This window comes from Pseudorca crassidens, chromosome 9 (genome assembly GCF_039906515.1).
Source record: "Pseudorca crassidens isolate mPseCra1 chromosome 9, mPseCra1.hap1, whole genome shotgun sequence".
In the NCBI taxonomy this organism is placed as follows: domain Eukaryota; kingdom Metazoa; phylum Chordata; class Mammalia; order Artiodactyla; family Delphinidae; genus Pseudorca; species Pseudorca crassidens.
In genome coordinates, this window is record NC_090304.1 from 1539708 (window position 1) to 1550714 (window position 11007).

Below are 11007 nucleotides of genomic sequence, written 5' to 3' on the forward strand. Positions count from 1 at the left end.
TTCTAAAAAATATGCTTTTGCAGAGGGCAAAGCTGTTCATATTTACGGCATTATGGCCAAAATGTCAATATTAGCATATTATGACTCACAGGGAAGCTCCTTAAACTAATGAAAGATTTCTACAAATACTGAGAGCAAATGTCATCCAAAATTATACAGCCGGGAAGATTCATCTTTGAGATGAGGATTACAGAAGGAAATCCTGCCCTCAGAGCCTCTACTTCCCATTGTAATTGAAGTCCCAGAAAAATGTAGTTAAGTCAAGAAAAACAAATAAAATGCATGCGGATTAGAAAGGAGGGATTAAAACTGTAATTATTCAAATGACCACATGCTATGATTGTGTATGTGGAAAATCCAGAACTTAACAAAAATATCACGAAAATAAAAACACTTATGGTAAAAGGACGCCCATCCGTCTTTAAAAGTTAATTGCAAAAACAAAACCACAAAAAACAAAAGTCAACGGCCTTTCTTTACATCAGCAATAAACACTTAGAAAAGAAACGATTTCAAACTGTAACATATACAACAAAAATCAATTATCTGGAAATAAATCTAACAAATTCTGTGTAAGACCTCTACACAGAAAACTGTGGAGTTGGAGGCTTCCCTGGTGGCGCAGTGGTTAAGAGTCTGCCTGCCAATGCAGGGGACACAGGTTCGAGCCCTGGTCCGGGAAGATCCCACATGCCACAGAGCAGCTAGGCCCGTGTGCCACAGCTACTGAGCCTGTGCTCTAGAGCCCGCGAGCCACAACTACTGAGTCTGCGTACCACAACTACTGAAGCTCGCGTGCCTAGAGCCCGTGCTCCACAGCAAGAGAAGCCACCGCAATGAGAAGCCCTCACACTGCAACGAAGAGTAGCCCCTGCTCTCTGCAACTAGAGAAAGAAAGCCCATGTGCAGCAACGAAGACCCAACACAGCCAAATATAAATAAATATATTTAAAAAAAAAACAAAGAGCAAATGCGCCCCAAAATCAAGCGATGATGGGCCAGGCACTGAAGCCAGGGCACTGGGAATGAACTAGGTGGGGTCGCAGACACGTGTTGAAACAACTGCTGTAAACACGTGAGAGAGAACAGAGGAGGAGATGACGGAATGGACGAGAAGACAAAGAATCTCCCCAGAAAACTGGAATCTACAAAAAATCCAATAAACCTTCTTGAACTGAAAATACTATAACTGAAACCAAAAAAATGCATCATATGTGCTTGAATCCCAGCCTGGACACAACGGAAGACAGAGTTCGTGAATTCCAAAAAGGTGAATAGAATATAGAAAAACAAGGCACCGCGAGAAAAATGTAAAAGTCAGAAAAGAGCAGACTGTAGAATTGGGAAGAAATCCGAGGTTTAACATGCACGAGATTGAAGTCCCAGAACAGAGGGGAGTGAGACTGGGGCAAGGCGAGATGGAGAGGAGGTGGTGGGTCTTTTCCAAAACGGATGAAAGACCTCAAACCACGGTGTCGAGACCCAAGAGGGAACCCGGCACCACGAATTTAGAGCCACAGGGGCAGCACCTCTGACAGCCAGAGCCTTAGGGTCAAACTGCTGAAAACCAGAACCTTAAATGTAGCCAGAAAAAAGGACATTCTTTCTGTATGGGAAGAAACGCTCCCTTTGCCCCCGATGCAAGGGCGTCAGGGGAGGACCTCCAGGGAGTCCCATGACCCCAGCCTCACACTGTCCACAGAGATTAATTCAAGACGGATCCTAGACCCACAAGCAAAAGAAGAACAAGAAGCTCTTACAGCAAAACAGAGAGAAAAACTTCAGGACTTTGGAGTGAAGAAAAAGTTAAAAATCGGCAGGACGTTCATCACAGTGACAAAAACATTAATCCTCCAAGAAAAAAATTATAAATGGGACTTGAAAAATAATAACTTAGGTTTATCAAAGATGATGTTCAGAGGTTGACAAGGCAAGCTGCAAAGTGCGAATATCTGTATCTGTTCCTTCGTTCTCCCGGCTCCTCAGTCTTCTGTTACTCCCATGACCTTGATACTTCTGAAGGTCACAGGACAGCTACATTTTTAATGCCCCTCAATCTGGGTCTGCCTGGTGCTTGGTTATGTGTTTCTGGCGGTGTTTCAGTCAGCTCGGGCTGGCCCAGAGCTTCTGAAACCCTTGTGATTTCCTAAGAGATACAAGCCCAGGAGCTTCTTTTGTTCTAACATGTGGTTTTGACCCCATTACCAAGCTTCTAAATCCCTTGGGATTTCCTGGGGGCGACAGGAGTGTCCTTTGTTGTAACAGGTGACTCTGGGTGGGCTTCTGGGTGGCGCTGGTCACCAAAAGACCAAGCAGTGATTAGAAGCTTGGAGTTTTAAGAGGGGAGCAGTCTGGGGACTGAGTTAATGATTGATCATGCCATGTGGTGAAGCCTCCCTAAAATCCCAGAAGGATGAGGTTTGGAGAGCTGCTGGGTTGGTGAACAGGTGTAGGTGCTCGTTGGGTGGTGCACGGATAGAGGGCATGGGAGCGCCACGCCTCTTCCCCACACCTTGCCTCGCGCAGCCCTCCATGAGGAGGTTCGCCTGTATCCTTTATCACACCCTTTCATAATAAACTGGTAAGCGGAAAACTGGTTTCTTGGGTTACGACATGAGCCGCTCTAGCAAACTAACCGAACCCAAGGAGGGGGTTCATGGGAACCTCTGATTTGTAGCCAGTCGGTCAGAGGCAGAGACGACAACTGGAGTTTGCCACAGGTGTCTGAAGTGGGACAGTCTTGTGGGACTGAGCCCTTCCTCCGTGGGATCGGTGCTGTCTCTGTGTAGACAGTGTCAGAAGTGAGTTAAAGTGTCGGACCCCCAGCCGGTGCCGCGCAATTGCTTCATGTGGGAAAAACGCCCACACGTCCCATGTCAGGAGTGTTGTGAGTGTGGGAATCGTATGGAAGCAAAGGGGACTCACAGGACAAGTGCAGGTTTTCCTTCCAGGCTGCAGTAGAGGAACACTGCAGACCGGGCAGCTTAAACAGCGGACAATTACGCTCACGGTTCTGGAGGCTGGTGCTCTGGGATCAAGGTGCCGCCAGTTTGGTTCCTGATAAGACCTGTCCCATTGTGTCCTCACATGGAGGAGAGGGGGCCCTGCTCTCTTCCTTTTCTCACAAGGGCCCTAGTCCCCCACGGGGTCCCACCCTCGGGACCTCATCTGACTCTCATCACGTTGGGGCATTTCAGTTTGGGAGGCACAGGCTCAGACAGGCCACAGCAGGAGGGATACACACGAGTGAGGCCGAGTTAGGCTGTTCCCAGTGCATCCTCTCGGGTGGTAGACAATTCTGATATGTCCCCTTCCCAATGATGTTCACCGGGTCTTTAGATCGAGTAGGACCTGCAGTTCTCCACCCGTGACATTACTCAGTTTTCCCTCTGTAATTATAATTATTCTTCAGGGTGGTTCTTTGAAATCAAAGATCCCAGTGTCCGTTAAACCTCCAGCTGGTTTATTTACTAATCTCAGTATGGACTCATGGTTTCCTATTTTATTCAAAGGATTATAATTGTTACTAATATTGTCTACTTTGATCCTCAGATGGTCCTGGATTTGGGAGGGGGTCCTGCACGTTTTGGACACATCCTCCTCGAACCTTCAGCCCTTCTTGCTTCCTGGTGCAAGCTGGCCCAGGTCAGCCCTGGGCGTTCCCTGGAATCAGCCGTTTCCCAGGGAGCCCTGGGTCTTGTAGGTCAGCGGTCCCCAACCTTTTTGGCACCAGGGACTGGTTTCGCGGCAGACAGTTTTTCCACAGGCTGGGGGTGGAGGTGTTTTCGGGATGCTTCAAGCACATTACATTTACTGTGCACTTTATTTCTGTTATTGTTACATTGTAATATATAAATGAAATAATTATACTGCTCACCGTAATGCAGAATCAGCGGGGGCCCTGAGCTTGTTTTCACTGCCACTCACTGGTAGGGTTTTGATGTGAGTCTGCAAGCGATTGATTTATTAGGTCTCTGTGCAGCCAAACCTCTCTGCTAATGACAACCTGTATTTGCAGCCGCTCCCCAGCGCCAGCATCAGCGCCTCAGCTCCACCTCAGATCATCGGGCATTAGGTTCTCACAAGGAGCGCGCAGCCTAGATCCCTCGCGTGCGCAGTTCACAGCAGGGCTCGCGCTCCTGTGAGAATCCAATGCCACCGCTGATCTGACAGGAGGTGGAGCTCAGGCGGTAATGCGAGCGACGGGGAGCGGCCGTAAATACAGGTGGAGCTTCGCTCGCTCGTCTGCCCTGCGGCCTGGCTCCTAACAGGCCACGGACTGGTACCGGTCTGTGGCCCGGGGGCTGGGGACCCCTGTTGTAGGTGGTGAAGTGTCACTGGGCACTGGACGAGCCTTTGCTACTGGGATGTTGCAGACCCTGTCAGCAGAGAGAGCCAGAGGACACACATCCTCCTCCAATGCCAGCGAGCACCCCGGGTGCACCCCCATTTTATCCCTTTCCACATTTCCCACCCTCCTCACCAACACCTGACTCCGGTCAGCTGTGATATCTTTGCTAATCTGACCGGTTCCCTTGTCTGTCACCAACCTCCCGTCATCACTACTGTCCCTCCGCCTGAAGATGCCCTTCTCAACCCCCCACGTGGTCCCTTCCTCACCCACCTTGGAGCTGGCCCCCCTCCTCCCCAACACCCCCCAGCTGGGTGCCCCTCCTACTTCTCTCTGTGTGTTTTCATTCACAGTAAAAATGGACAATCTCCTGCTCGCCTGTCTCCCTTCCCACTGTCATTCTCCTTCCAGAGACGCTCTAGTCTATGCATTGTGGTTACTTACGAATAAATACAAGGATAAACTCCCCGGGGGAGTTACTTGAGTCCAGACAAGACGGTGCACATTCGTCCTTTCTATTTTCATATGTATATGAAAGTATATGTTAATAGACATTTATTTCCCACTGATGACATTTATGAATGATACTGCTGTAAATGTACATTTGTATAAACACATATATACGTATAAATATTTATACAGAAAAAAGTTATCTATACTTATAAATAAATATATATATCACACAGAAAACTTCATAAGGCATAGCTGTACAATCTTTTATAAAGCATATACTTGTGTACCCACCACCAGCATCAAGAAATAGAACCTTAGGGGCTTCCCTGGTGGCGCAGTGGTTGAGAGTCCGCCTGCCGATGCAGGGGACGCGGGTTCGTGCCCTGGTATGGGAGGATCCCACGTGCCGCGGAGCGGCTGGGCCCGTGAGCCATGGCCGCTGAGCCTGCGCGTCCGGAGCCTGCGCTCCGCAACGGGAGAGCCCGCAACAGTGAGAGGCCCGCGTACCGCAAAAAAACAAAACAAAAGCAATAGAACCTTCTCAGCATGCAGATGTCACCCATGTGTGCCTTGACTTGTCAAATGTATCACAGTGGTTTTCTTTCAAGTTTTATTGACACATAATTGCATACAGCACTCTATAATTTTAAGACGGACACTGCAACAATTTGACTTACATACATCATGAAATGATGACCACAAAAGTTTAGTCAACATCCATCATCTCATGTAGATGCAGCATTAAAGAAATAGAAAAAGAGATTTTTCCTTGTGATGAGAACTCTTAGGATTTACTTCTTAGCTTTTGTATATGAAGTACAGCAGTGTTCATTATCTTTTTTTTGTTGTTTTTGTTTTTGTGGTACGCAGGCCTCTCACTGTTGTGGCCTCTCCCATTGCGGAGCATCATTTGTGACCAACTGGAATATTTTTTTCCCAGTCTGTAGGTTTTCTTTTTGTTTTGTCAATGGTTTCCTTTATTGTACAAAAGCCCTTGTGTTTAATTAGGTTCCATTTGTTTATTTTTGCTTTTGTTTCCCTTGTCTGAGGAGACAGATCCAAAAACATATTGCTACAATTTATATCAAAGCGTGTTCTGCCGATGTTTTCTTCTAGGTGTTTTATGGTTTCTGGTCTTACATTTAGGTCCTTAATCCATTTTAAATGTACTTTTGTATATGGTGTGAGAAAATGTTCTAATTTCATTCTTTTACATGAAGCTGTCCAGTTTTCCCAACACCACTTATTGAAGAGACTATCTTTTCTCCATTGTATATTCTTGCCTCCTTTGTCGTAGATTAATTGACTATGCAAGCGTAGGTTTATTGGGGGGCTCTTTATTTTGTGCCATTGATTTATGTGTCTGTTTTTGTGTCAGTACCACATTGTTTTGATGAGTATAGCTTTGTACTATAGTCTGAAGTCAGGGCGTGTGATTCCTCCAGCTCTGTTCTTTCTCAAGATTGTTTTGGCTATTCAGAGTCTTTTGTGTTTCCATACAAATTTTAAAATTATTTGTTCTAGTTCTGTGAAAAATGCCAGTGTATTGAATCTGTAGACTGCCTTGGGTAGTATGGTCATTTTAACTGTATTAATTCTTACAATTTATGAGCATGGTATATCTTTCCATCTACTTGTGTCATCTTCAATTTCTGTCTTCAGTGTCTTACAGTTTTCTGATTACAGGTCTTTTACCTCCTTAGGTAGGTTTATTCCTAAGTATTTTATTCTTTTTGACATGATAGTAAATTACAAGGCAGAACATTCTTTGACATAAATCATAGCAATATTTTTTTGGATCTGTCTCCTTAGGCAAGGGAAACAAAAGCAAATTATTTCCTTAATTTCTCTTTCTGATCTTTCATTGTTAGTGTATAGAAATGCCACAGATTTCTGTATATTAATTTTGTACCCTTCAACTTTACTGAATTCACTGATGAGCTCTAGCAGTTTTCTGGCAGCATCTTTAGGATTTTCTCTGTATAGCATCATGTCATCTGCAGACAATGACAGTTTTACCTCTTCCTTTCCAACTTGGACTCCTTTAATTTCTTTTTCTTGTCTGATTGCTGTGTCTAAGTCTTCCAATACTATGTTGAATAAAAGTGGTGAGAGTGGGCATCCTTGTCTTGTTCCTGATCTTAGAGGGAAAGCTTTCAGCTTTTCGCCATTGGATATGATGTTAGCTATGGTCTTGTCATATATGACTTTTATTATGTGGAGGTATGGTCCCTCTATACCTACTCTGTGGAGAGTTTTTATTATAAATGAATGTTGAATTTTGTCAAAAGCCTTTCCTGCATCTACTGAGGTGATCATATGATTTTATCCTTCATTCTGTTAATGTGGTGTATCACATTGATTGATTTGAGGATATTGAAAAATCCTTGCATCCCTGGGATAAATCCCACTTGATTACTGTGTATGATCCTTTTACTTATTGTTGAATTCAGTTTGCTAATATTTTGTTGAGGATTTTTTTGTTTCTGTGTTAATCAGTGATATTGGCCTGTAATTTTCTCTTTTTTTGTGTGATCTCTTTGTCTGGTTTTGGTATCAGCGTGATGGTGGCCTTGTAGAATGAGTTTGGGAATGTTACTTCCTTTGCAATTTTTTGGAGTAGTTTCAGAAGGAGAGGTGTTAACTCTTCTCTAAATATTTGATAGAATTTGCCTGTGAAGCTATCAGGTCCTGGACTTTTGTTGTTGGGAGTTTTGAAATCACAGATTCCATTCAGTACTTGTGATTGGTCTGTTCATATTTTCTGTTTCTTCCTGGTTCAGTCTTGGGAGATTGTACCTAAGAATTTGTCCATTTCTTCCAGGTTGTCCATTTGACTGGCATATACTTCCTCTTAGCTGTCTCTTATGATGTTTTGTATTTCTGTGGTGTCGGTTATAACTTTTCCTTTTTCATTTCTTATTTTATTGATTTGCTACCCCTACTGTGATGTGTGGGGATTTGTCAGTATTTGGGCTTCAATGGTCTTGAATCTGTGGCCTAATTGATTCCATCTTCTTTTCTCCACGCCCCTCTGGCAGCCCTCTCAGGAGCATGTCTTTCTGTCCTGGAAATCAGCCTTGAGACTCCCTTTAGGGGTCCCAGCCTCATCAGGTGGCATTAGGTGGCAGGGGGTGGGGGAGGGGATGCTGTGCCTCTTCTGACTCAGAAAAGCCCCCCATACCTGTCCCCGCTGTCCTCCCACCCACAGGTCACGTGCAGAGGACCAAGTCTCGTGGGCAGTCAGGGACCTGCTCCTCCCCTCGTGCCCCCATCTGAGCCGGTGGTCACTATTCTGTGGGAGGGGGAGCAGTCGGGTGACACCCTGAGCTCTGCACCCCTGCGGGGGAGATGAGAGCACACGACTGAGAAAGAATATTCTGTGGGTTTCCAAAGTCTGCAGAGTCAGGCTGGAGTGGGCAGTGGCTTTGCAAGTGGATGGGCCCTGGGGAATTCTGGGGGGGCTGTGGTCAAGGCAAGGGGCTGTGCTGGCTGCACAGCGGCACCCCCCACCCCAGCACACACATGCCTGCAGGCAGAGGCACAAACACACACGCACACATGCAAATGTGCCCACATGTGCACACTCAGATGCACGCACACTCGGCCAGTCTCGCCCTTTAGACCTGCTCCCCATCCAGCTACTTGGTCCCGATCCTTTTAGATTGGACTCTGGGCTGGGGGGGTCACAAGGACAGTGGCCAGACCAGCCAGGGCAGCACGAGGGAGAGGGGAGGGCAGGGAATGTCACCTGATGCCCCCAAAGATGCAGAAAACTAGGGGGCACGTCCAGGAGGGACGGGAAGAGAGTGAGCGAGGACGATTCATTCATACGTATTTATTATTTACTGCAAACTGAAAATCAAATAAAAATGGGGAGGGGAGAGCGCAGGGGGCACGGGGCCGGAAGGAAGGTCAGGGAAGAGACCAGAGAGGCAGAGACACAGGCCTGGAAGCCAGAGACCAAGGCACAGCCCGTGCGGCCTGTTGCCTGTGAGGGCGAGGGGTCCACGTGACCCACCACGGTCGTGGTGCCGGGGATGCCCGCCCCCTCCGGAGCCTGATGGTGCGAGGCCGGCACCTCTGGGGGCTGCGTGCCCCACGCTGCCCAGGACCGGATACGAGCATCCGTGAGCCGAGGGCGCCTTTGCTGGCTGCAGGGCGACTGTGCCGTTTCTCCAACAGGAGCCCGACGCCTCCGCTGCAAGGGCACCGCCAGGGAGAAGCTGGCGGAGGCAGACAATGTGGGTGCCCTTCCTCGGGGGAGCCGTCCCCCGCAGCCAGCCAGCCGCGGGCATCGAAGGTGGAGGGAGGATGAGCAAAGGAAACATTTCCCCTCCACTTTCAGCACCCCCGCCAGGCACCATAAAGCGCTAGGACGCCAGGGTGGCCCAGGCTGAACCCCAGGTGCCTGGGGAGCCCGTCGGGGTGCGGGGCGGGGACTCTCTCCCGCGACTGGCCGCAGCCCCTCCCATCACTCCTCGCTCCATTCCCGGCTCCTCCAGGGACCCACGGGCTGTGGTGGGCGCCTACCTGGGCCTGACTGCGGGAGTGTTGAGAGCGCCCATGACTGAGAGGCAGTGGTCTGTCACGGCGTCCGGTTGCTCAGTCCCACCGCCAACTGCCCTCCCGGCTCCAGCCCTCCATGGAGGCCACCTGGAAGGCTGGCTGCTCCCTCCCACGGGGTGGCCGCGATTCAACTCCCTACGACCTTGCAGGGCCCCTGACTGCCCCTTCTACCCCAATCCACCACTGCCCGGGGTCAGGGGTCAGCAGCACCGGGTCCCTGCCTTCTCCCCTATCTTGGGGGGAGTTCGTGAGTCCCACTCACTCACCCCATCTCTGCCCCCATCCACCCAGGCTGCACCCGCTTTGCTTGAAGCTTCCTGACCCAGCTCGAGTCTCCACTCCGAGCCCTGGGCCATATCCACGGGCGTGCAGGCAACACCCAGGCTCTTGATATTCTCACCTGGGAAACACTTCTCCAGACCCAGTGGTCATAACACCCAGAACCGCTGCTCCTGTGACCCGCCCCCCGCCTTGAGTCCCCATCCCTCCCGGCAGTGGACCCCCCAGGATTCTAGTCCCTGAGCCCCTCAGCCTGCTCCTTCCTCCCCAACCAAACACCAGCCTGTGTCCTGTTCCAACACCCACCTCCTGGACACCTCTCCCAGCCCCCTGCACGGGGCTCCCTCTCTCTAGTCTGTGCAGCTGGGTGCCACGTGAGAAGGCCACTGAGCCCACCACTTGTGCCATTAGATGGGCAGCCACCCAACCCAGCTGGCCCACAGCTCTCCAGAGACCCACGGCCCATCCCGAAGATTTGCCTTCCCAGAGGACTCCAGGGGAGGGCCCCTCTCTCCCAGGAGGTCCGAGGGGGAGCCCCCAACTCCTGCCCCCACATCCACACGACCACAACCATCGCCGTAGCGATGGAAGAGGTCTATCTGCACACAACCTCCTCTGCTTCCTAGACCGGCTGCATCCCTCATGGTGAGGCCTCGGCTGGCTCTGGGGTTCCTCCACCTGCTGCCCTCCCTGCAGCTCCTGGGCTGAATCGGGCCTCCTCCGTCAGGTCCCACAGGGCCTGCACTTCTCCTGTCCTAGGACTCTTCAGACTTGCTCTCAGAGGCTGACGCACCCTGCCGGGCTGTGAGCAGAGCCCATCTCTGTGGGAGCATCGCTGCCCTGGCTCCCCGCACGTGCCGCCTGCACCCATCTTGATACTGAAACAGCAACCTCCAGCGGATGCCTCGTTTTCCCCTCTGGTGAACCTCATGGCGCCTCTGAGACATGGGAAAGCCACATCCCCTACTTCGCGGATGAGGAAACGGAGGAAGCTGCCCAGGTCCCAGGTCCCCAAGGTAGACTGGGATTGGCCAGGGCACTGCCACAGCCGCCTGGGGCGCCCTCCTGGTGCCCGCCCCCCTTCCCTCCTCTCCAAGGAGGCTGCCTGATCCTCGTGGGGACTCGTGTTAGGGGCACTCTTCACCAAAAGCCCCCTCGGTCCCGTAATGCACAGTGAACAGAGGAGACCACCTGGATTATGGGGCGAACTTCCCCTGGAAAAGCCAGCTGGATGCAGCACTCGGGGCCCAGGATCCCCAGGCAGGGTTTGAGTGGGCTTCCCAAAGCCTCCAAGTCCCGCCCCCCGCACGCCCTCCACCCCGAGCCCTGCCCAAGTGGGGGACAGGAGGCTGGGC